Source organism: Equus przewalskii, unplaced genomic scaffold (genome assembly GCF_037783145.1).
Source record: "Equus przewalskii isolate Varuska unplaced genomic scaffold, EquPr2 contig_8145, whole genome shotgun sequence".
Classification (NCBI taxonomy): domain Eukaryota; kingdom Metazoa; phylum Chordata; class Mammalia; order Perissodactyla; family Equidae; genus Equus; species Equus przewalskii.
Genome location: NW_027228121.1, coordinates 5,386 through 24,967, shown reverse-complemented (window position 1 = coordinate 24,967; position 19,582 = coordinate 5,386). Strand labels below are relative to the sequence as shown.

The 19,582-nt window shown below is 40.7% G+C and overlaps 1 pseudogene; it reads right to left on the bottom strand.

The window, feature by feature from the left end:
* Positions 1 to 559: 559 nt before the first annotated feature.
* Positions 560 to 1,502, bottom strand: LOC103545746 (olfactory receptor 2Z1-like; annotated as a pseudogene).
* Positions 1,503 to 19,582: the final 18,080 nt, after the last annotated feature.

Below are 19,582 nucleotides of genomic sequence, written 5' to 3'. Positions count from 1 at the left end.
TACATCTCTGCTCTATAATAAGTGAGGCAGCAAAAGTAACATATACTTGGACTGACCAGTTAGGGTCATCTTGAGTGACAGACTTCCATTTCTGTAAAATCTAAAACTATGACTCAAACAAAGACACAGCTAAGAACCATCAGGGTCAGGGACTCTCTGAGCATCACTGTCAGAGTAACAGCCTCTGGATCCTTTTTCTTGCTTTATTTCAAGGTTTGGATCCCAGACTCATTGCTCACTGTGATGAAATGTATAAGAATGGAGTGTAAGGAAGGGCTCTAATAGGTGGCCAAAATATCTAGAAGCTGGGGTTCATCTCTGCTTTTGGGTTGGCCTTCTTCTAGTAAAAAATTCCTTCTGTTTAAGACTAAAAAACACCCCTCGCTTTGTTTAAGTGATTGGGGTCATTATGTTCGCTTTCTATAAATCCACAAGATAAGAAGTGAACCTGGGAAGAGAAAGGGAGCTGGTTATAGTACATCTTTCACCTGTACTGTGAATAAAAGAGGTTTCTACTGTAAGAGAGGGTCCCTGCGACAACCCAGCATCCCCCTTGAGGTCATCTCTTTGATCTGAAGCCAGTTCTGCCAGGGACCTTGACCAGAGCCATTCAAATTTCTCGATATCTTAGGCCATAGATGAGGGGCTTGAGTATTGGAGTGACAAGACTGTAGAAGAGGGAGATCACATTGTCTTGCTGTGGGCTTTGGTAGGTACCTGGCACCATCTACATGAACACAGCTGCCCCATAAAAGAGCCCCACCACAGGATGTGTGAGGAGCAGGTGGTGAAGGCCTTGTGTCGGGCCTCAGCTGAGTGCATTCGCAGAATAGCCCCCAGCACTTGGCTGTAGGAGGTGGCTATGAGTGACAGGGGCTGCAGCAAGCTCAGCACCCCCGAGATGGACAGCGCCAACTCATAAGCTGAGGTGTCCGCGCAAGAGGGCTTCAGCAGGGCAGGCAGTTCACAGAAGAAGTGGTCCACAGCGCGTGAGGCACAGTAGGGGAAATGCAGGATGATGGAAGTCTGGATGCACGCCACAAGCACACCTGACAACCAGGAGGTGCCCATCATGAGCAGGCAGACCTGACGTCTCATGAGTAAGGGATAATGCAGGGGGTGGCACACGGCAAAATAGTGGTCATAAGACATGAGGGATAGCACGACACCCTCAGAGACACCCATCAGCATCAGAAAGAACATCTGAGCTCCACAACCTTTGAAGGAGATGGAACTCTCTCCCTGCAGGAAGTCGACTGCCATCTTGGGGATGGTGACCAGTGGAAAGCCAACATCCAACAGGGAGAGTTGGCTGAGCAGGAAGTACATGGGGGTGTGGAGCCTGGAGTCTGTGCAGACCAGGAAGAGCAGGATGGCGTTACCCAGAAGGCCCACGGTGAATATGGTGACCACAAGGGAGAATAGGACCAGATGTGGTCCTGAGTGGTTGAAGAGTCCCATGAGAGTGAAGTCGAGGTCACAGACTGATTTGATTCCTTCATCCTCTAGGAAGTGTCATTCATCTGCAAGAAGAACTGGATATTTGGCAAGGAATCTCACTGGGGGTTAGGTTCATCTCAAATGAGAACTGCAGTCGTTTGATAATGGCTGCCTGGAGTCTCTTGAGAACCATGCTGAGCACATTCAGGTTCAGTAGGGAAAACGTACCATGATTGATTCATTATGTCTGCTCTGGTCGGGAGATGAGGAACAGCAAACTGATGTCTGCATTTGTCATTTATTAATAAAAGTCATGTTTTCACCCTTCGGGCAAACACCATCCACCACCACTTGCAGTTAAACCACCTGTCCCCAAGATAGACAGTGCAAGTCAGCCCCAGTGGTATATTGGACTACACCTCATGCTAGAGGCCTTGAGGTGAAAGCAGAAGTGGGATTCTGAAGAGACTAGAATATGAAGTTGGAGAATTGCCAAAGATGATCGGGGATGATGAGGCTGGATCAAAAATTAAGTCCCAAACCATGAGGAAATTATCATTTCCAAATTCTGGAATGAGAGAAAGGAAGGGCTAATGACTGGTAAGAGTCATAGGTGGGATGACATTTAGGATGTGGACCCAAGGTGTCTATACCATAAAGAGACATATGAGGTTGGAAACAAAAGGGTGTGGTGTGGGGGACAAGTTATTCAGAATATCAGACCTCTTTCTGAGGCTTGATTTCATAGGGTGGGAGTGGAGAATATTTTTCTTAATGTGTATTAAGTATTAAATCGGCAGTATCAATTAGTGGACAAGGATGATGTCTGAAGGATCGGAGGGACTGCCCCCACCTAACCAAAAATACTGATACTTGACCTTCCTACCTTCAATGTGACCTCCAGGGAAACTCAAATTGCCCTGGAATACTATTCACACACATCACCTCAAACACTGAGAACTTCTGGGCCAAAGTGGCATCTGTCACCATCATCAGTGGGGAAGCACAAAGAAGTGTATAGAGAATTATAGAGGAGCCAGCCTTTTGAGACCAGGAGGGTTCTACCTTGGAAAGATCCAGAAGAGGTCTGCTTTATCGGATGTGCAAAGGAAGTGAGCTACTTAGAGACCAAGAAGGGTCAGTGTTGAGCGGGTGTCTACTCAAGACCCTCTGATGCCCAAATCATTGATCACACTTACCCTGCATGTCTTTCAGCTTCTCTGACTTGATTTCCTGTAATCATGAAACTTGGCCAAGGGTTTTTCCCTTACCTAACTGCTGACTGCTGCCTTCTCTCCATCTCTCTCTCTCTGTATTGCCCATTTCAATGTCACACTAAAGCTGACATTGAAGGCTTTCTTAAATGACTGCCTATCCAGATTTCCCATCACATCAAGGTCCTTCATTATCCTGTCCACAACTATTCATTTATTCATTCATTCAAAGAAAATTAAGTTCCTCTTAAGTGCCAGTCACTGAAGGAGGCATAAGGGACACAGTGGTGGAAAAGATGGACAAGGTCACTGCTCTCATGAGAGATATAAGAAACAAGGAAACAAGTAAAACAAATAGTTTTTACTAGAAATAAATACAAAGAAATAAGCAGGGAGATCCTATAGGAAGTCACTAGAGAAACCATCTTTGGATGAAGTGGTTGAGGGAGGCCTCTCTGCACCGGTGAGAGCTGCTCTCAGAATCAAACTGTTATAAGAAGGAGAGGGAAGCCGTAACTATCTCATTTCACCTGTGGGAAGGAGTCAGGCCAATTATGGTTCTGGCTGACATGGAATTCTTTAAGAGTGAAATCTACCCCAAATGGAATGAGAGCTTCATGAGGTAGTGTTTGTTGTATTCATTCAATGATGTGTGGGGTGGAAACACAAAGAGCTCTTAGTGCTGCCCTCAAGGAACTTAGAGTTTGGTTGGGGTGCAAGTAGATAAGCAAATCACTTTACGACAGCATGAAAAGGGATGCAACAAAGACATGTGTATTGAGCTGGGGGTTCCAATGTGGTCTAGTGCCCAAGTCTGTCTGTAGGGGTAGGACAGTAGGAAATGATTTTCAGAAGAGGAGACATTTGTGCTGTGTTGAAAGTCAGCTATGGTCATTTTTTAGGCAGGTAGAGAAAAAGGTCATTTCAAGGAGAAGCAATATGGTGTGTGTGGATTGTTTGGCATATAGTTAAGAGAATACACTCTGGGCTTACAGCAAGATTTGAATGCCAACTCAGCTGCATCCTAACTTTGTGACTTCAGGTGCATTATTCAATCTTCCTGGGACTCAGTTTCTCATCTGTCTATGGGGATAAATAACACCTTCTTCACAGGAGTAGCTATGAGCATTAAATGAGATAATGAATTCAAGAGCTTAGCACAATGACAACCACATGGTAATTTCTTGATTTAAGTTCACAACTAGTGGTCCTATGGTAGAGGAAGGGTAAACATTAAAAAAGACAGACTGGATGACTTCTAAAACCCCTTCCAGAGGAGTGACATCAGCAACATGGCAGAGTGAGCTGTTCCCTTTGTCTCTGCCCCTCTAAATTAAACTAAATGAACATTCAATGACTGATCGGGGATACCCACACAGCACAACAGGATGCCTGAGAGACCTACACAGTTATACTTCTGAAGGTGGATGGACTGGATCCCCAGGATAGCAGCAGCAAGCCAGGTTTCAGGATCTCACATAGCAGGTGTTGCTACTCTAACAGGAGGTTGGGACAGCCCAGACTGCACATGAACACTATCCTCACCTACAGGAGGGTACACTGTGCTGTACCACCTGCCAGTGGGCATGCGCCCCAGCATGACTGTAAGAAGAAGTGGTGGCAGCCCTGTGAACATGCATGAACATCATCCTGGCCTCGGGGAGCAGCCACTGTGTCATTGCAGCCCTGCCAGTGGGAATGTGACCCATTGCGACTGCAAGAGTAGGTGAGTGCAGACCTGTACACCCATGTGAACAACATCCTGGCCTGCAGGAGCACAAACTGTACCTGCACAACTTTCAGCAGATGGTGTGGGATCAGAAAACATAGCTCCTGCTTCCCCTCAGTGGTAGCAATTGGAATCTGCAACCTTATACTATCACAAATGTGCCAGGAAAGGATTGGTTCATCAAACGTGAAAAAGTACTGTAACAATCCAGAGCAGAAGGAAAATTACAAGTCTCCAGAAACCAATCCTGAAGTCACAGAAATATACAATATAAATGACAGAGAATTTAAAATAGTTTCATAAAGAAATTCAATGAGTTATAAGAAAAATAAGAAAGACAGTTCAATGAACTCAGGAATAAAATTAATGAGCAGTAGAAATACTTCACCAAAGAGATTGGAAGTAAAAAAACCCAAAGAGAGATTCTGGATAGGAAGAATCAAATTAGAGATAAAAAATAATCTAGACTCCTTAAAAAAATAGAGCTGATTTTATTGAGGACAGAACTAGTGGTTTAGAGCACAGAAATGTAGAAATGCTTCAGGTGGAGAAGGAGTGAGAACCAAGATTTTCAAAAAAATGAAGGAGCTCTTTGAGAAATATCTGACTCAATTAGGAGAAGCAGCATAAGGATTATAGGTATTGCAGAAGATGAAGAGAGGGAGAAGAGAGCAGAAAGATTGTTCAAAGAAATAATAGCCAAGAAATTCCCAAACCTGGGGAAGGAACTGGACTTACAAATACATGAAGCCAATAGAACTCCTAATTACATCAATGCAAAAAGGCCTTCTCCAAGGCATATCCTATTAAAACTGGCAGAAGTCAATGAGAAAGAAAAAATATTAAGGACAGCAGGGCAGAAGAAAATAATCTACAAAGGAATCACTATCAGGCTTTCAGCAGATTTCTTGACAGAAAACTTTCAGTCTAGGAGAGAATGGAATGATAAATTAAAAATACTGAAGGACAAAAACTATCAGCCAAGAATACTCTATCCCGCAAACTATCCTTCAGATACAATGAAGAAACAAAAGCTTTCCCAGATAAACAAAAGCTGAGGGAGTTCATTGCCACTAGATCTTCCTTTGCAAGAAATAATGAAGGAAGCCTTCCTACCTGAAACAAAAGCCAAAGATCTACAAAAATTTGAGCAGGGAGATAAACAGACAGACAAAATCAGAAAATTGCAGCTTTCCACCAGAACATGTTAGACAACTCTAAATTATAACATAAAAGATAAAGAGAAGGAAAGCATCAAAAATAACTATAAACACTTCAATTTAGTCACAAACTCACAGCACAACAAATGATAATTTGCGACAATAAAAACTCTGAAAGGGAAGAGAAATGAGATGACATCTGCTTAGGCTAATAGAGAGAAAAGGTTATCAGAAAATGGACTATCCCATCTATGAGATCTTTTATACAAACCTCACAGTAACAGCTAAACAACAAATCAGAGCATAGCCACAATTCATAAAGAGAAAACTGAGAAAATAATCATAGAAAACCACCAAACTGAAATGGTAGCCAGAAATACAAGGCAAGAGAAACAATGGAAATATAGAACCACCAGAAAACAAGAGATATAATGGCAGTATTAAGCACTTATATGTCAATAATCACACTAAACTTAGATAGATTGAATTCTCCAATCAAAAGATACAGAGTGGTTGTATGGATTAAACAACAAGACTCAACAATATGCTGCCTCCAGGAAACACATCTCAGCTCTAAAGACAAACAGAGGCTCAGAGTGAAGGGATGGAAGATGGTGCTCCAAGCAAATGACAAACAAAAGAAAGCAGGTGTAGCCATACTTACATCAGACAAAGCCAGCTTCAAGATAAAAAAAGACAGAAGCAAAGAGGGCATTATATAATAATAAAAGGGACATTCCACCAAAAGTACATAAAACTTATGAATATATATCCACATAACTCTGGAGCACCAAAGCATGTACAGCAATTAATAACCGACCTAAAGGGAGAAATTAATAGCAATATAATAATAGTCACAGCACCTCAACACCCCACTTATGTGAATGGATAGATCATCCAGACAGAAAGTCAACAAGGATATAGTGGATTTAAATTAAATGATTTAGTAGATATATGTAGAACATTCCACCCTAAAACAGAATACAAATTCTTCTCAAGTGCGCATGGAACATTCTTAAGCATAGATCATATGTTGGGAAACAAAGCAGGCCTCAATAAATTTAAGAAGATTGAATACATATCAAGCATCTTTTCTGACCACAATGCTATGAAACTAGAAATTAACTACAAGAAAAAATCTGAGAAAGTCACAAGTATGTGGAGGCTAAACAACATAGTACCGAACAGCCATTGGATCAATGAGGAGATCAAAGGAGAAATCAAAAAAAGCCTGGAGACAAATGAAAATGAAAACACAACATCTCAACTCTTATGAGAAGTGCCAAAACTGGTAGTAAGAGGGAAATTCATAGCAACACAGGCCAACCTCAACAAACAAGAAAAGTTTCAAATAAGTAATTTTAAACTACACCTAGTAGAACTCAAAAAAGTAGAACAAAAGCTCAAAGTCAGCAGAAGGAGGGAAATAATAAAAATTAGAGCACAAATAAATGAAACCTCAGCCAGACTCCCTACGAAAAAAAGATAGAAGACTCAAAGAAATAAAATTAGAAATGAAAGCAGAGATATTACAATGGATACAAGAGAAACACAAAGGATTACAAAAGAATACTGTGAAAAACTATATTTCAACAAGTTGGACAACCTAAGAGAAATGGATAAATTCTTAGATTCATATAAACTCCCAAAACTGAATCAAGAAGAAATAGAAAATCAGAATAGACTAATCATGAATAAAGAGACTGAAACAGTAATGAAAACCTCCCATGGGGCTGGGTTGGTGGTGCAGGGGTTAAGTTTGCACATTCCACTTCTGTGGCCTGGGGTTCGCTGGTTCACATCCTGGGTGTGGACCTGTGCACTGCTTGTCAAGCCATGCTTGGGTGGCATCCCACATATAAAGTAGAGGAAGATGGTCATGGATGTTAGCTCAGGACTAATCTTCTTAAAACAAAACAAAACAAAAAAACCTCCCCCAAACCAAAAGTCCAAGACCTGATGACTTCTTTGGAGAATCCTACCAAACATTCAAAGAAGATTTAATACATATCCTTCTAAAACTATTCCAAAAAAATTGGAGAAGATGGAATGCTACCTAACTCACTCTGAGGCCAATATTACTGTGATACCAAAACCTGGCAAACACAATGAAAAGAAGGAAGGCAACAGGCCAATATTGATGATGAACATAGATGCAAAAAGCCCCCAAATATTGTCAAACTGAATACAGCAATACATTAAAAAGATCATACTCCATGATCAAGTGTTGATTCAGGGATTGGTCAACATCCTAAAATCACATGATCATCTCAGTAGATGCAGAGAAAGCATTTGACAAGATACACAATCCATTTGTGATAAAAAAACTCTCAATAAAATGGGTATAGAAGGAAAGGACCTCTACATAATAAAGGCCACATGTGAGAAACTCACAGCCAATATCATACTTAGTGGTAAAAACTGAAAGCCATGCCTCTGAGAACAGCAACAAGACAAAGGTACACACTCTTGCCACTCTTATTCAGCATAGTACTGGAGATTTTGGTCAGAGCAGTTAGGCAAGAAAAAGATATAAAAGTTATCCAAATTGGAAAAGAAGAAGTGAGACTCTTGCAGTTTGTTGATGACACGATTCTATATAGAAAAATCTTAAAGAATCCACCAGAAAACTATTAGAAATAATCAACAACTACAGCAAAGTTGTAGGGTACAAAATCAACTTACAAAAATCAGTTGCATTTCTATACACTATTCAGGAACTAACAGAAGAAGAAATCAAGAATACAATCCTGTTTACAATTGCAACAAAAAGAATAAAATATCTAGAAATAAACTTAACCAAGGAAGTGAAAGATCTATACACTGAATGCTATAAGACATTATTGAAAGAAATAGAGGAAGACATAAAGAAATGGAAAGATATTCCATGCTCATCGGTTGGAAGAACAAACATAGTTAAAATGTTCATACTATCTAAAGCAATCTACAGTCAGTGCAATCCAAATCAGAATCCCAATGACATTCTTCACGGAAATTGAACAAGGAATCCTAAAACTTGTATGGAACAAGAAAAGATACATTTTCTCAATCCTGAGAAAAAAGAACAAAGCTGGAGTCATCACAATTCCTCACTTCAAAATATACTGCAAAGCTATGTAATCAAAACAGCATGGTACTGGCAGAAAAGCACACACAGATCAACGGAACAGAACTGAAAGCCCAGAAGTGACACAACACATCTATGAACAGCTAATCTTCGACAAGGGAGCCATGAACATGCAATGGAGAAAGGAAAGTCTCCTGAATAAATGGTGTTGGGAAAACTGGACTGCCACATGCAAAAGAATGAAAGTAGACCACTACCTTATACCATACACAAAAATTAATTCAAAATGGATTAAAGACTTGAATGTAAGACCTGAAACCGTAAAACTCCTAGAAGAAAATATAGTCAGTACAGTCTTTGACATCAGTCGTAGTAGCGTCTTTTCGAATACCATGTCTACTCAGGCAAGGCAAACAAAAGAAAATGAACAAATGGGACTACATCAGACTAAAGAGCTTCTGCAAGGCAAAGGATGCCAGGAACAAAGTGAAAAGACAGCTCACTAACAGGGAGAAAATCATATATTTCTCATATATCTGAGGTTTTAATTTCCAAAATATATAAAGAACTCCTACAACTCAACAACAACAACAAAACAACCTGATCAAAAAATGAGCAGAGGATCTGAACAGATATTTTTCCAAAGAAGACATACAGATGACCAACAGGCACATGAAAATATGTTCAACATCACTGATTATTAGGGAAATGTAAAGCAAAACTACAATAAAATATCACCTTACACCTGACAGAGTGGCTATAATTACCAAGACAAAAAATAACAAATGATGGAGAGCATGTGGAGAAAAGGGAACCCTCACACAGAACTGGTGGGAATGCAAAATGGGGCAGTTGCAATAGAGAACAGTTTCGAGATTTCTCAAAAAAATTGAAAATAGAAACACTGTATGATCTAGCTAGCCCACTACTGGATATTTATCCAAAGAACATGAAATCAACAACTCAAAGAGATTTATGCACCCCTATGTTCGTGGGAGCATTATTCACAATAGTCAAGACATGGAAGCAACCCATGTGTCCATCAACAGTTGATTGGATAAATAAGATGTGGCGTATATATATATATATATATACAATGGAATACCATTCAGCCATTAAAAAAGACAAAATCGTCCCATTTACAACAACATGGGAGGAACCTGAGGATATGAGGTTAAGTGAAATAAACCAGACAGAGAAAGACAAACATTGCATGAGTCCATCATATGTGGTGATAAACAAACAGATGGACAAAGAGAACAGTTTAGTGGTTACCAGAGGCGAAGTGGTTGGGGGGCAGTGGACGAAAGAGGTAAAGGGGCACATATGCATGGTAATGGATAAGAAGTAGACTATTGGTGCATAGCACGATGCAGTTTATACAGTAGCTTATAAATAATAATGTACACCTGAAATTACACAATGTTATAAACCACTGTGACCTCAATAAAATAACTGAAGAAAAAACAACAAAAAGTGTTCACAAAACTATATGGAAGATTTTGTAAGGTAATATACATATAACAAATGCAGACACCAAACATGTTAAAGAAGGTTCCTATGATGGAGATGGGAAGGGGTATGGAAATTGAGGAGAAAAAATAAAATCATTAAAATAAAACAAGAGAGAAGACTTGCCAAAAAAAAATCCCTTTGTATGGTAGGATAATGATGCCTGGTGCTCAGCTCAGTGTCTGTAGATAGCAAGACTGTTCAATACATATTGGCCCATTTTGTTGAGGTTTTTCAACATTATAAGACTTGTCCGGCTGCACGGCAAAAATTCATCAAGTTCCTTCTCAGTTGTGCTCTTCTGAAATGGCCATTCCCCTGTTCTCACTCTAACGCAGAGGCTCTCAGCCAGAGGTGACTTTGCCTTTTCTTGCTCAGGGGACATGGGCAATGTCTGGAGACATTTTTGCTTGTCACAATTGGGGGCATTCCTGGCATCTAGTTGGTAACAACCAGGGATGCTGCTAAATACCCTACAATGCACAAATGGCCCCACCACAAAGAATTATCTGGCCCCAAATTTCAATGGTTCCAAGATTGAGAAACCCTTCAACTGAAATTCATCGGCCCTTCTCTGACCTTGAATGGAGCCTCCGGGAGTTCCCTTGAATCCACTGACTTGGTCTGTCAGCAGAGATGAGCTTCATGCCCCATGCATCCCTGGAAATTAATCTGTGAATCTGAATTTTCAGATGCATTTTAAAGGAGATATTCATAAAACTAGTGCCAACTTAAATCCCTGGACAATTGCATTGTTTCCATGTCTCTGTACAGAGAAGGGTTTGTTGTTTAATCATTATCATTTTGGGCCAACTCATAGCCAAATATTCCCTCTGGACCTTGTCCAGGAATGTCAAGTGCATGATGTACTTGGTTCTTTCTTTTCACCCATATCTCACCCCTCGTAAGGGGAAGAAAAGGGAGCTTATTCCTATTAAGCTTTCACTATGTAGCGGGCACCATGCTAGGGTCAGAGAGCGACTGATGGGTTTTGTTGAAGGGCTTTTCGACCTTGGCCCTATGGGCATCTTGGGCTGGATAATTTGGAGTATTTCACAGGCACGTTGTTTTCACGTGGTCCTTATCTGTAGGTGTTGGTATTATCTGCCTTGGATGGAGAAGGAACTGAGGTTTAAAGCAGTGCAGCAGCTGACTGTACTGGGGGGAATAGTGCTGCCACCAACTGTGCATCCACTGCAGCCTCAGAGTGTGGCCTGATTGGAAAGAGGGTCTTTGCGGATGTACTTAGTTAAGGATCTGGAGATGAAATCATCATGGATTTAGGGTGTGCCCTAAATCCAATGACCAGTGCCCATATAAGCAGAGGAGAGGACACACAGAGATGTTGAGAAGATGACGTGTGAAGACGGAGGCAGAGATTGAAGCAACCCAGCTACACGCCAAGGAGCACAAAGATTGCCGGAAGCCACCAGAATCCAGGAGAGAGGCCTGGGACAGATTCCCCCTCAGAGCCCCCAGAAGGAATCCATGCTGCCAACCCCTCGATTTCGGATTTCTGGCCTCCAGAACTGCAGAAGAATAAATCTCAGTTGTCTTAGACCATCCAGTCAGCGGTGCATTGTGTCAGCTGCCACAGGAAAATAATACACCAAGCCAAGATCACCCCGCAAACAAGAGGTAGAATCAATTTAAAACCACAGCTGGTGTAACTCCAGAATCCCTGCTTTTCTCTTCACATCCTACCTTGCAACAAAGAGTAATGGATTGTTCAGGTCCTGCTTCCCTAAGGAAACCATTGGCTTTTCTGCCCCAATCATGGTGTGTTTATCTCCTCTGTCTGATGACTGTCTTACTGCCTGGCCTGGGGCAGAAGCCACCGCACCGGCCACAGATCCAGGGTCCCCTTGGATGTCCTTGCCCTGGCGTACCCCCAGTCACTCACCTGGCTCTGGCATGCTGGTCCTTTCAGCTGGTTGGTCAACAGCCCCCCGTCTCCACCTCGAGAAGATACCATGCAGGTCAACTCTGGTTTACCTCCAAGAGCTGTCGATTGGTATGGAACACAAAGTGAACTCAAAGCCACTGGCCTGGGACCTTTAGATCTTCCACCACTGAAGAATATATGGTATCTCCCTAATGTCTTAGCCATTGAAGGCCTCCTTCCTTCTATTGGGCCCTCAGCACTGCTTTTATCTGACTTTCTCTTCTCTTCCAGAATTACCAGGTGGTCCCCTTTCTACTGATGCATCCACAGAGCAGCACATTCCCCTCAATGGCTTTTGGAATCTCCTGCAAGCAGCTTCTCCAGTAGGAATGGATTCCTATGTCATGGTTGGCCTTGGGCTTCACACACATTCTTCCTTCAGGACATTTTAGGAAAAAGGCTGTTCCCTGCACTAAACCCACCTTCCCCAGTCAGGCGAGCAGGGCTGGACACAGATAAGGCTTGGCTTCATGTGGGTTATCGCCTTGTCTTAAATCACCTCCTTTACACCTCAGGATGAAGAGTCTCTACAACCAGTTTTTAGAGTTGACTTTTAAAACTCTTCCTTTTCATATTCTCCTGTTGCTCTTTGCATTTCAGATCTGATGCCTTTTGCTGAAACGAGAGATGAGAGAAGAGGCATTGGGGTTATCTGACTCTCCATAGCCAATAAAACCTTTCTAGCATCTCATAAGTTGGAGATAAATATTTATTTCTTTATATTCAATTAAGAGATATATATAAAATTGGAATATATTATTTATATTATATTATATTATATAATATATATATTTATATATATATATAATATATATATATTTTATAGAAGAAAGAGCCATAGAGGCAAAAGTTCCTCTGGCCCATCCAAGTTACCCTGTAATTCTGCCTTTTCATCTCTTTGCTAGTTTGGTAATCAAATAATGAGTCCTTGAGACCCAGTTCTCAGAGCTCTTGCTCTTTTATTGTCTATTCTGCCCTCACTCGCAACCACAGAGCACCAGGTGCATAGCAAGGGCTTCATAAGCACCTTCTGTATGAATAAAATCTGAGAGAGAAATACTTAGTGTGATGACATGTCTAAGGTGACAGCGTGATTGACTGGCAGAGCTGGGAGTCAAACACACCCTGACTGATTCCTAGTCATGTGTCCTCTCTGTTCTGCCAAGTGAATGGAGGGTTGGCTGCTTCTGCTCTGGCTCTCCAGGCCAGTCTGATTTGATCTCTGAAAACTGCTTCAGAGCATCAGATATCTAGTCTGCCCCGGAAGGAGAGCCGAAGGTGTGTCTGGGCTGTGCCAGGGAGCAGGTCCTAAATCCAATCTCTCAGCAGCAGCCAGAGCTCCAGGTCTTCCAAGCTCAGCAGCTGCTATGGAGGTTCAAGCGTGGACTTCAAAATAGATGACGTCCCCTGAGGGTCAGGCATGCTCCGGCTCGTGAGGGGCTGACCGAGTGAGATAAAACAAATGGTCAGATGTCCGCCTCAGAGCTGGGGAAGATTAAGAGGCATACACAATCTGTCTTTCCCTCCAAATGCCTTCATAGACTCAAACTGCACAGAATCTTGAAAATGAATGTAAAATCATCAAGTCTGGGGGCTCTTTCTTGCCTTCAGTGTCTCCTCTCTAATCATGCCTAGACCCAAGAAAACCCCACAAGCAGGGGGGTTCCAGACTCTCACCCCTACTTGTCAGGGTCTGAGAGACTCCCTCGTGGCCTTTACACACACTTCCATTCTCCTCCTCCTGGGACGCCTTCTCGGTAAAACCTCCCTGGAATCCAGCATCTTTAGCTAATGAATGTTGCCTTGGCCTTTGGGATGACTGACAAAACTGTGTGAGGGTAGAGGCTCTGGGGGACGGGGTTGCATCAGAAAGTCCCTTTTTTGTCAGAGGGGAAATTAACAGCCATGAGAGCTAGAGCTCTGGAGACTGGAATTATCCCTCGAGGAATGTGGGAGTCTTATTCCAGGAAGGTGGGAAGCGGTGTGATGGGTGATTGAAATTTCCAGAGATTCCAAATCCAAACTATTGTCTCAGGCAATTCAAGAATTTTTATTTTTCCTCCTTTGGGAGAAGGGGATGTGAGAATCTCTTTTTCCTTAGCATCAAAACACATGTACGCACACAAAATAACCTTTCTGATCTTCAGAGAACCTCTTATGAATGAAATAATGAAGCTGTGATGTTGAAGGACAGCCAGGAAGTAGCCCAGCTTTCTTATTCTGCCTATTCTAGAGAAATTCTCTTGTCAAATCCGTATTCTCTGAGAGTATTCACAGAACTCACAGACACACAAGGGCAATCAGTAAACACTGGAGGTCTTGGTTTCCATGGGGACCTTGGCAAGGTTGCTGAAGAAATGGGAAAGGTCTTAGTATGTATGCAGTGATACCTAGACCAAAATCAGGTGATGAGGCAGAGAGTACACAGGAGTAATGAACCAAGATATAAAAGTAGCTGGATCCAGAACTGTAAGCTGATAAAGTCATAAACGGAGGCAAGATTGATGGCTACACATGAATCATAGTCAAGGAGTCAATTGCTCATCCCACTGAAACCATGGCAAAGGATATCCAGGTGAGGCAATCTGTAAGAGTGATTGCTTTGTACCCTTCTGGATGTTCTCTGACATTTTGGGGACCCTCGTGGAGGTGAAAAGATGTCACGAGGGAGAAGTCGGACAAGATGAATTCCAAGGGTGCATGGAGGTGAGAGTCAGAGATGATAATAAGCGAGTAGTCAGCCACAAAGAACAAGCTCAGCCCAAAAAGAAGCCAATGATCTGAGAATCCCAGGAGAAGTAATTCCTTTGTAAGTATTTGTTTTTATGGCTTCATGAACCTGCTCATGCCCCTTGGGAGAGTCTGTCAGGTCAGAGAAAGAGACAAAGACTCATATCCTGCAAAGCTATCTTTCAAAAATGAAAATGAAAGACATTCCAAGATTAAAAACCGGGAGAATATGTTGCTAGCAGAGTCATCCTACAAGAAACACTAAAGGAAGTCCTTTATGCTGAAAGCAATTGACCCCAGATGGTAATTTAAACCCACAGTGAAAAAACACCACAAAATTCAGGTCAAGTTAATTGTATAATTATAAGAGAGCATATGAATATGTCTCAGAGGATACATTCTGAGCAATGCATCATTAGGCGATCTCATCATTGTGTGAACATCACAGAGGGTTCTTACACAAACCTAGATGGTACTGCCTACTACACACCTAGATTATATGGTATAACGTATTGCTCCTAGGCTACAAACCTGTACAGTATGTTACTATTCTGAATACTTTAGGCAGCTGTAACTTAATGGTATGTATTTGTGCAGCTAAACATAGAAGAGGTACATTACAAATACAATATAAAAGATAAAAATGGTACTCCTGTACAGGTCAAGAGAGACACACAGGGCCAATATATAGTGATCAAAGGGACACTTCATCAAGAAGTGATAACGCTTATAAATATCTATGCACCCAACACAGGAGCACCAAATTTCATAAAGCAACTATTAAAAGACCTAAAGAAAGATGTTAAAAACAACACAAAAATAGTAGGGGACCTCAACACCCCACTCACATCAATGGACAGATCATCCAGACAGAAAATCAACAAGGAAACAGTGGAGCCAAACGAAAAGCTAAAACTGTTGGACTTAATAGACATATATAGAACTCTTCATCCAAAAACAGCAGAATACACGTTCTTCTCAAGTGCTGCATGGAACATTTTCAAGGATAGATCATATGTTGGGAAACAAGGCAAGCCTCTACAAATTAAAAAAAAATTGAAATAATAACAAGCATCTTCTCTGATCATATTGCTACAAAGCTAGAAATTAGTTACAAGAGAAAAGTTGAGAAAGGCACAAGGATGTGGACACTAAACAATATGCTATTGAACAAGCAATGGACCATTGAAGAAATTAAAGAAAAAAAAAAATACCTGGAGACAAATGAAAATGATAACATGCCATACCAACTCATATGGGATACAGCAAAAGCAGTATTAAGAGGAAAATTCATCACAATACAGACACGTCTTAACAAACAAGAAAAATCCCAAATAAGCAATCTCAAATTACACCTAACTGAATTAGACAAAGGACAACAAACAAAGCCCAAAGTCAGCAGAAGAAGAGAAATAATAAAAATCAGAGCAGAAATAAATGTTATTGAAACAAAAAAGGCAGTAGAAAGGATGAATGAAACAAAGAGCTGGTTCTTTGAGAAGATAAACAAAATTGACAAACCCCTAGCCAGACTTACAAAAGAAAAAAAGAGAGAAAGCTCAAATAAACAAAAACAGAAATGAAAGAGGAGAAATAACAACAGACTCCTCAGAAATACAACGGATTATAAGAGAATACTACAAAAAACTATATGCCAACAAAATGGATAACCTAGAGGAAATGGATAAATTCTTGGACTCCTACAATCTCCCAAAGCTCAGTCAAGAAGAAGCAGACCATTTGAACAGACCAATCACAAGGAAAGAGATTGAAACAGCAATCAAAAGCATACCAAAGAATAAAACCCCAGGACCAGATGGCTTTCCTGGCGAATTCTACCAAGCTTTCAGAGAGGACTTAATACCTCTCCTTTTCAAGCTATTCCAAAAAATTAGGGAGGATGGAACACTTCCTAACACATTCTATGAGGCCAACATCACGCTGATACCAAAACCTGACAAGGACAGCACGAAAAAGGAGAACTACAGGCCAATATCGCTGATGAACATAGATGCAAAAATTCTCAACAAAATTTTGGCAACCTGGATTCAGCAGTTAATCAAAGGATCATACATCATGATCAAGTGCAATTCATACCAGGGACACAGGGATGGTTCAACATCCACAAATCAATCAACGTGATACACCACATTAACAAACTGAGGAATAAAAACCACGTGATCATCTCAATAGATGCAGAGAAAGCATTTGACAAGATCCAACAGCCATTTATGAAAAAACTCTGAACAAAATGGGCATAGAAGGAAACTACCTCAACATAATAAATGCCATATATGGCAAACCCACAGCCAACATCATGCTCAATGGGCAAAAACTGAGTGCCATCCCCCTGAAAACATGAACGAGACAAGGATGCCCTCTATCACCCACTCTTATTTAACATAGCACACTGTTTAACAAGAGTACACTCTTATTTAACATAGTATTTAACTAACAAAAAAAGAACTCAAGAACACAATACCATTCACAATTGCAGCAAAAAGTATAAAATACCTTTGGGTGAATTTAACTAAGGAAGTGAAAGACCTATACAATGAAAATTACTAGGCTTTTCTGCAACAAATGGATGAGGACATAAAGAGATGGAAAGACATTCCATGCACATCGATTGGAAGAATAAACGTAGTTAAAATGTCCGTTCTACCTAAAGCAATGTACAGATTCAATGCTGTCCCAATCAGAATCCCAATGATATTCTTTACAGAAATAGAACAAAGAATCCTAAAATTCATATGGGGCAACAAAAGAGCCCGAATTGCTAAAGCAATCCTGAGAAAAAAGAACAAAGCTGGTGGCATCACAATCCTTAACTTCAAAACATACTACAAAGCTACAGTAAGCAAAACAGCATGGTACTGGTACAAAAACAGGTGCACAGATCAATGCAACGGAATTGAAAGCCCAGGAATAAAAGCACACATCTATGGACAGCTAATCTTCGACAAAGGAGCTGAGGGCATACAATGGAGAAAAGAAAGTCTCTTCAACAAATTGTGCTGGGAAAACTGGAAAGCCACATGTAAAAGAATGAAAATTGACCATTCTTTTTCACCATTCACCAAAATAAACTCAAAATGGATCAAAGACCTAAATCTGAGACCTGAAACCATAAGGTTTCTAGGAGAAAATGTAGGCAGTACACTCTTTGACATCAGTATTAAAAGGATCTTTTCGGACACCTTGTCTTCTCAGACAAGGGAAACAATAGAAAGAATAAACAAATGGGACTTCATCAGATTAAAGAGCTTCTTCAAGACAAAGGAAAACAGGATTGAAGCCAAAAAAAAAAAACCCACTAACTGGGAAAAAATATTTGCAAGTCATACATCCGACAAAGGCTTAATATCCATGATATATAAAGAACTCACACAACTCAACAACAAAAAATCAAACAACCCGATCAAAAAATGGGCTGGAGACATGAACAGACATTTCTCCACAGAAGATATGTGGATGGCCAATAGACACGTGAAAAGATGCTCATCATCGCTGCTCATCAAGGAAGTGCAAAGCAACACTACACTAAGATTACACCTTACACCTGTTAGAATGGTAAAAATATCCAAAACAAAAAGTGACAAATGTTGTAGAGGTTGTGGAGAAAAAGGAACCCTCATACACTGCTGGTGGGAATGCAAACTGCTGCAGCCACAAGGGAAAACAGTATGGAGATTTCTCAAAAAGTTAAAAATAGAAATACCCTATGACCCAGCCATCCCACTACTGGGTATATATCCAAAGAACTTGAAATCAGCAATTCCAAAAGTCCTATGCACCCCTATGTTCATCGCAGCATTATTTACAATAGCCAAGACGTGGAAGCAACAGAAGTGCCCATCAACAGATGATTGGATAAAGAAGCTGTGGTATATGTATACAATGGAATACTACTCAGCCACAAAAAAGAACAAAATCGTCCCATTTGTAACAACATGGATGGCCCTTGAGGGAATTATGTTAAGTGAAATAAGCCAGATAGAAAAGGACAATCTGTATGACTCCACTCATATGAAGAGTTTAAAAATGCAGACAAAGAGAACAGATTAGTGGCTACCGGGGGAAAGGTGGGGTGGGGGTGGGCACAAAGGGTGAAGGGGTGCACTCAAAACACGACTGAAAAACAATAATGTACAACTGAAATTTCACAAGATTGTAACTTATCATTAACTCAATAAAAGTTAAATTAAAAAAAAAAAGAATGGCAAGAGTGGGCATCCTTACCTTGTTCCTCCTCTTAGAAGAACAGCTTTCAGTTTTTCACTACTGAGTATGATGTTGGCTGTGAGTTTTTCATATATGGCCTTTATTATGTTGAGGCACGTTCCTTCTTCACTGGAGAAGAATGTACCAGTTTATCGAGAGTTTTTTTTTTTTATCATAAATGATGTTTGATCTTGTCAAATGCTTTCTCTACATCTATTGAGATGATCACATGACTTTTCTTCTTCTTTTTGTTGATGTGGTGTATCACATCGAATGATTTGTGGATGTGGAGCCATCCCTGCATCCCTGGAAAAAGTCCCACTTGATTTTGGTGTATGATCCCTTTAACGTATTATTGTATTCAATTTAGTAATATTTTATTGAGGATTTTTGCAACTATTTTCCTCAGCTATATTGGCCTGTAATTTTCATTTTTTTTGTGTTGTCCTTGTCTGGTTTAGTATAAGGGTGATGTTGGTCTCATAAAATGAATTAGGAAGTATCTTCTCCTCTTCCGTTTTTGGAATTGTTTGAGTAGGATAGGTGTTAAATCTTGTTTGA